General features: G+C 41.4%; 1 long non-coding RNA gene across 1 annotated transcript in view; it reads right to left on the bottom strand.

Moving 5' to 3' along the window:
* Positions 1–1,250: 1,250 nt before the first annotated feature.
* LOC111935816 (uncharacterized) overlaps positions 1,251–7,946 on the bottom strand; it is an 86,251-nt gene continuing 79,555 nt past the window's right edge. The window contains exon 6 of the long non-coding RNA XR_002867868.2: positions 1,251–1,405. This is a non-coding gene — a long non-coding RNA (uncharacterized LOC111935816). The remainder of the gene's footprint in view (positions 1,406–7,946) is intronic.

Below are 7,946 nucleotides of genomic sequence, written 5' to 3'. Positions count from 1 at the left end.
TTTCAATAAGAGGTTAATTTATTTCACTTAATTAAACCTACTGATTTGTCATATGAATCCATTCAATAAAATGTCTTTTTAATAAGTAAAAGAATACCTTTCAGAATTGAAAGATTTGCAGTTTTGATCTTCAGTTCCCACTTCAATTCAGCTGCAAGGCAGTTCTTGGAAATGAGACAAAGCATTCCTCTCCAAGGAGAGCCCATTTTATGAGTGTCTGGTGGCATAGTTATCTGCTCACTGTCTCTCTCCCAAAATCTAGCATCTCACTGGAATTCTTTTTTTAAAAAACTAATTAGGCAATTTTATACACAGTTCCAAGAGTACCTCTTAGGAGAGCATTAATTTTAATAGCATCTTAAAATGACAAATTCAAGATATGCCACTAACAGTGAATACATGTAGTTAATAGATTTTCTTCACGCTGCTTTTGCTTGGCACTACATTTATCATAGCAGAGTTCCTGCTTCAGCACCGTTCTCATCCATTCTTTATCCACTGATTTTTCTATCATAACATATCTTTTACTAGCAGCATAATTTCTGCATTACCATACAGGCAATGTCACATACTTAACAAACTCTTCATAAACATTTACATCAGCAGCTGTCTGTTAGACATCAAATGTTCTTTTCTGGAGGAGTCTGCAGTTTCAACTATTATTGTGGTAAATCATCTCCCAGAAACAGTCTTAGGCATATCCCTCATAAATTTAAGCATTGTTACCTTCTACAAGCAGCCTTCACCCAGCCAGCTGTAGGGAATTGTCACCATTCTTTGTCAGTGATCAGGAATGTGCAGGCTGCAGGCAGTGCTGAGGAATGACCCAGCAGCCAGCCCCTCCACCAGATACCCCCCATCAGACCAGCCTGACTGGCCATCTCATGGCAGAAGTCCCTGTTTTCATATTTTTAGTAGAATCTTCCCTTTTTTTGCATTTCTTCAGAGAGTCTGGACCACTTGACATTATTTGTGGCTGTTTGAAGAGAAAGGGCTGTTTTGCAGTGACACAAAGCAGCATGGTATTACCAAAATTTGTCTTTGATGCTGTTTTTGCTAGGAGGGCTGGTTTGTAAGACAAGGCTCATGGGTACTCACTCAAATGGGGTTTGCACCTAAAAGCTATGCGAGAGCAGAAACAAAGTTTGGTGCCATTCGTCACAGAATAATGCAGACATTAAAAATCTAAATCCCAGGAAGAAGAGTCTAATTTTCCAGGTGTGTTTGAGTGATTTAATTTGACTACTTACAATAGTTTTTTGGTACTTCACACTGGAGGTAGCCAGGAACAGCACAAGATTGCAGAGTTGAAACTGCTTGCCATGCTCTCCAGCACACTGTAGATATTTGGTTATCCCCCAAACCACACTTATGTTCCTTCTAGAGCCATCTTGAATTTGGTCAACTGAAGAAAAGAAAACAAAAGCACTGATAAATCTTTACACTACAAAGTTATTTCTTGAGTGTTTGACTTTGGGTTGCATCTCATTGGAGACTGGCAATAAAGTCTGCAACTGGAGATCTAATGCTATCCAGCTGGGGCAAGGATAGGCATGCACAAGGATGGAGGCTGCAAAAGGGCTTGTGTTTTCTTCCTGCTGCAAAAAGTGCATGGGGACAGTGAAGAGGGGAAAAAATCTGATTTGTCTGGAAAAAATTTGATTTGTTTTTCCAGGTCTGGAAACTACTCAGAGTGTCAGCCAAGGGAAGGTGTCCTTGAGATCATTGGAGAAAACAGAGGGAAGGGTTTTTATGTATGACAAGAAAACACCTCTGTAGGTTTAGTGAGATGAGGAAGAAAAGAGCTGAGCTGGCTGCAGAAATGGGAGGAATGCCAAGCAGCAAGGCTTGCCCCAGGGCTTCCCCTGCCTGAGCTGTTTCCACCCTTCCCAGCCACCACCTGACAGCAGTTCCCAGGAACCAGGTGATGCCTACAGCAAACAGGAGCTCAGGACACAGCATCCTCCTTAGGAAAAGCACTATAAAGCTGTGGTGTGTTAAACATTATAGCTGATGAAATTCTCATTCCATTGAAGGCAATGCCAAAACTACCTCTGATTTCATTGGAGCAAATATTTTTCCTGTCCCACTGTCTCTCTGATCAGATCTCTGCTCCCTTTGTCACCCATTCTATTTTTCTCAACTCTTTCAAACATTTCCAGAGGAAATTAACTGATTTCATCTCTTCTAGTTTTAACATTTCTGTAATATAATTGTATTCTTCTTCCTAAAAGGGAACTCTGGCAGTATACTTTTCAAGTTTTCCATCTTGCACAGTTCATTTCTGTAGGAATCAATAAAGGTCACACTATTTAAAAATGCACAGCCTGAGCAGAGTGCAGAAAAGACCACAGAACTGCTCAGTGTTGCCACAGCAATGCATGTTGGTGGTTTTTTTTCAGCAGCAGATGGTAGGGCTGACATCTACAAAAGCAAAAGGGCACAGCTGGGTTACATCTCAGGTTATGGAAAGCAACAACATCTACTATGTGTCACCTGTTTTGACTGCATAATTCATTTTTCTCTGAGAACAAAGAGCTTCCCCTATGCATAGAAAATGATTCTGTGTTTCCTATTTAAAGTGATGCCTCTTACTCCAGTGGCATAAAAAATCCAGGGCCTCTAGTACTGATATGACATTCATAACAAAAAGCAAAACTACCAGCCTCCAAGGTGTTTTCTACATTCTGGAATTAAAACCATCTTCATGACAGATGTTAACCTAAGACCAATAATCAGTATTTTAACAAGAAAGGAAGGGCATTTTCTGTGGGATTGTGTGTGTTTCATTACTGCTCTATTTTTTAAAGCAATGGTGATGCTTACATTGAGGATGTCAGCTGATGTGGTCTTGGTGTGGCTGGAGCACTGCAGGGGCAGCGAGAGCTGGGGAAAGGGGGTGCCCACATTCCACATGTGCAGGGGGCCCCAGGAACACCCCAGCCCTGCTCCCCCCCCCAGCTGCCTGCACTCCTGCTACCCAAGAGGAGAGGAAAACAGCTTTTGGTCCTGGGGAAGGAGTTAGCAGGCAAATTCAAAGAAAGCACACAGCAAGTTTCCAACCACTGAGCAGAAACTGGTGGATTTTAGATCACACTAATTGCATCTTTCTGGCTTTACTGTCCAGCATTGCTGAAAAGAGCTCTTTATAACTCTGTTGTGATTCAGTCTGTGCCAAGTGCTTCCCAGTCTGGATTCCACCCCAGGTATTCTACTTCTGTGCATTATTTGGATGTACTAACCCAGCATCCAACATCAGAGATAAGGAACTTGTGCAGAGAAGGGTATTCCTGAATGCAGAGCAAACAGCTGATGCTGTCAGATGCTCTCATCTCAGTTGTGTGCATTCAGGGCAGCTGATAATGCAGTTTGGTGTTTCCCTGGAAGCAGGAGGAGGGCATGCACTCTCAGAGGAAGAGATGGCATGGCTGCAAGAGCACCCCAAAGTTCAGTCCCACCCCCTTATTTGTCCTGTATTAAAGATACTCTGTGTGCTTTCTGTCAGGGACTTTTCTGCATGCTGGTGATAATGTTGCCTTGTTCAGAGGGGTCAGCAAGAACAGTACAGAGTATTTTCCTATTAAATGGTTGGAATTACCAAGCTGAGTCCTTTTATTTAAAAAAAAAAAGAAAAAAAAAGAGTTGCTTAACATTTCAGCAAAACAAGATCTCTTTGGCTTGATTCAGGCTTGCATCTAAAAACTGAAAGGGCAAGAGTGCAAACGGCATCCTGTCCTTGGAGTGGGAAATAAACCCAAAACTGAGGCTATGCCTTCTGCAACTACCTCCAGATCTTAACTCCTGATGTCAGAGCTCAGCTCTGAGGTGCTCATACCTCAGGCACTTTTGATTTCTTTGTCTGATGTATAAGTCTCAGTGGGATAGCATTTAACAGCTTAATGGGAAACTGCAGGGCTGTGCACAGCTTTTGAGAGGGTCCAGAAAATCCTACAAAATAGCAATGAGATTAGGTACAAACAATGAGATATAAATACCTCACACTAAAGCAGTCCAATTGCTATCTTGTTATTATTTATATATAGCTAATATCAATAACTATCAAGAGGGTAATACTATACTATCAGACAATAGGTCTCTATCCCCTAATTCTGAGAGACAGTTGATATACAGCTCACAGAGGCTACTGCTGATTAGGAGAAATGACAACAACTAAACAAGATTTTGTTGATTTCATGCATCACTCAGGCCTGGAGGCATCCTTGGCCTCTAGAAATTGGGAAAGATCTCCCCAGTCTTACTTGTCAAAGCCAAACCTCTGCAAGTATGGCTTTGAAACCTGGGCTAGGGCTCCCTGGGCATCTTTCTCAAGCAGAAGTCAATCTGGCCTGTAATCTCAAAAGAAATTTGGATCTTTAATAAAGGAGATGCTTTAATTACCATTGGGAGCATCTAAAAGCTGAAAGAGCAATACATGTCTTTCAGTGGCCCAGTGATTTTGGAGCCAGCACTGTCTCCAGCAGCACCAGGAGGAAGGGCACCAGAACTGCATCCTCTGCAGCTACAGACTAAAATCCTAAATTCCTGGGGACAGATCCATGGAACCACTGGCACTGAAGGCATTTGAGGAATTGCAGAGTAGTCTCTAGCTGCTCTTCCTGTTTTCTCTGTCAGATGGAGAAGCTTTCCCAGAGGAACCGAGGCTATGCAGAAGATGGACAATGTCTTACAGGGTGGGGAAGAGCAGGAAGTAAGAAACTGTCTGTCTGGATTAATACTACCTTTAAAAACCAGCAATATATATTTAAAAGCCTCATTTTGCAGGGCTCCGAACCTCTCATTGTGTGCTCCTAACAGCAACAATCAAAAGTAACTGTAGGGGCCACAGAGAAGCTTTCCTCAGCCTTGTCCTCACCTTGGTGGAATGCAGGAATGGGCTCCCATCTTCAACAAATGCTGTAAGCTAAAGGCCATTTTCCAGCTGAAATCAGTGAGAGCTGCGACAGCTCCTGTTCTCTGCTTCTCCCGAAAATGTCCAATTAATTCTACCCAAGAACAAAAGTCTGCAACACTTTCAGACAGCTGCCTTCTAAATTTGGGATTTGAGGTGCCCATCATCCTCCTAATCTCCCTGTAAAAGGCAGAGAGGTGCTCCTGTCTCTGAAAGTGACATAATCATAATAAATGCATTTGCTGGAAGAAATTAAACAACAACAGGTGTCCTTCAGAGTCCTCAATGACTGTCAAAGGAATTTAAATTTGTGAATAAACAGCAGCAGAAATTCTTTTTCTGACAGCTTCTCATTATTAAAATTAGGACCCTGCTTAATCCTGCCAATGTCAGTGGGACCCAAGATGACCTGCTAAGTGCTGGTCACAAAAGTTAATGTTGAGGAAGGGAAGCATTAATGGAAGCAGCCCTTTTTCTTAAAAAAAAAAAAAAAAAAAGTATAAAAAATATTTTGGAGCTGGCTTTGTGGATGTTGAAGTCAACAGCAAAATCTCACAGCTTTCAGTGAAGCAATGAAGAAGAGCTTTTAGAGACTGTGTGTAACCCCTGTGCAATAGCACAGTTTTAGGGACTTGCACTGGGAGGAAGGTTGATCCTGTACAGTCAGATGTGCTCCACCAAATAGTGCCCAGAGCTGAAGCTGCACATCCACTTGGAGAAAATTCCTTATCTGTTCCACAGCCTTCCTCTCACCTTGACAGACATTTTTCCCTCTGCCTGCAAAATGAGGATGTTGTGGTCATCTGTACTTGTGATATGCTTTTAAAGTTTAATACACTTGGAAAGTTTCTCCCTAGTGTTGTTAAATTATCCAGTTTGAGAAATAAGATATCTGACAATGCCATAATTTTGAGTGAGACCTTAAATTCAAACCCTGATCACTTAGCAGAGAGCATATACCACATTTGCTTAATGAGGCTTGCTGTGAGCAATGTTAAGGAAGATAGGGAAGCTTTTATGCTGACTAGCTTTCCTTTTCTTTTTCCCTGTATATTTTATTGCTACTCAAAAGTTAAGGATTGAAAGGAAAACCATGCATTTGTAGTAGATTTGTCAAAAGGTAAAAATATTGATTTTTGAAGAAGCTTGCCCACAGTGTAAAAATAAGTCAAAGTTAAAATCAATAGGGATAAATTAGGACTTCTCCAGTTATATAAATATTGCAATAAAAGAGCCTTTAATGCATAAAAATACTGTACATCAGATGACAAAAATAGTTTAAACTTATTTTTTACTTAAATTTAAATTAAAATTAAAATTTTAAAAGGCGAAGTAAAATATCCATTACCTTCCAGTCCAAATTTTGAACAGTAGAGCAGGTTATTTTTTGAGAGATATTATTTTCCAGATATATTATTTTTCCAGAGCACCAATCAGTGCTTGTTATTCTCACACAGTCATGTATGGGACTGCACAGCTACTCCCTGGGGAAGGTGCTCTTGTCCCAGGACTGCAGAGAAACATCAGCTGGGCAAATTTTATAGCCCTTTTTGTGGCCACCTGCAAAGGTTTCCACCTGTGTGTTAAACCCTTGTCCCAAACTCCAGAGCCATGTCCCACACCAGTGGGGTTTGTGACCCTGAGCTGTTCACCAGTGGGAGTTAGTGAAGGGAAAACCCTGCTCTGAGCCTTTCTGCTAAATTAGATGCCACCATTAGGATACATCCTTAATTACTTTTTCAGTCCAAGGTGTATGTGTCACTGTCCTTCAATGACTTATTTGCTACTCCTGGACCCATATTACACCTGTTCCCATCTCGTTTTCTCCTTTTTGTTTTTCTTACGATTATAGCAAGTTTCTAGCATAGCCCCTTGCTTGACCAAGTTGTCGTCCTGCATCTCTCCAATTATTTTAACCTTTTGATGTCTGGTTGAATTAGGCTAGGCACCATGGAAGAGCAGGATTAGCCAGGGAGCAGCAGATGTGGCCACCCCTCTGACCTTACCCCATCTTCCTGGAGATTTTGGCCTGGTAATTTTAAATGTCTCCTTGTCTCATATCACCAAACAAGGGCAGCACTGCCTCTCAGGCACCAGTATGAATCATATGAGTATTTTCCTGTATATGAAATTCTTGTAGGGACCTGAAGAAGCACTCTGGATTATTTGGAATATCCTGTGACTGACCAAAAAAGGGGTCAGCCCCACAGGTGGTCTGAGAGCTCAGGTGTGGTGAGTGTTTGCAGGAAGGGATGAGACAAAGATTCTTCTTCCAAGTTCTGCCTGTCTTACCAACAACTTTACATTCAGCCAGAACTGTCCTGTGAGAGAAGGTCAGCAGCTATTCCCCTTGAGTCTGAGAATAAATTGTTTAAATACTTATGATGGGCTTTCAGACTATACAGTTTTGCTGCAGTTATTCTATTCATAAGAAGTGGCTCAAAGGAGACTTTTCAATTGCTTATGTGGGAGGAAGCATTTGGCAATCAGACAGAGAAAACCAGATTTTTTTTAGGAGATGCCTTATCCCCAAAGTACAATTGTTCTGTCACACATTTCTTTGAGTCTCTCAAGGCTGAAGTTTTTGGCAGAAATAATGTGGAGCTTGCAAAAGACATGGTTTCCAGCCCATTGTGTCAGATGACCCCAATGCGACCCTTGGTGTCTGAAAGTGGGTCCAGCTCCTTTTACAATGGGACAAGACTGATGTACACTGCAGAAGATAAGACCCAATATGTTTTAAACTTGGAGGCTAGAATTATAACTCTGAACACAGTTTTATGGCTCAAACCTTTACTCTGCTTCAGTACTGTGTACAATGCCACTGCCATGAACTGTGCTAATGGGAATTATACCATTGCAATAGTTTTGGTTGGCTTCTTCTTTCTCTGCTTTTTGTATTTTTATTTTTTTAATGGCTTTTTTAATGATATTTTCATTGCATCTACTCTAGTAGATGATTAGACCTGAGAAAGGGAAACCTTGTTTACTACACTTTCCTGACTAAAGGCTGGTGCAAGTCCTGGTGCCAAACTGT

Source organism: Cyanistes caeruleus, chromosome 17, assembly GCF_971803275.1.
Source record: "Cyanistes caeruleus chromosome 17, bCyaCae1.hap1.1, whole genome shotgun sequence".
Classification (NCBI taxonomy): domain Eukaryota; kingdom Metazoa; phylum Chordata; class Aves; order Passeriformes; family Paridae; genus Cyanistes; species Cyanistes caeruleus.
This window is presented reverse-complemented; position numbering and strand designations above follow the sequence as displayed.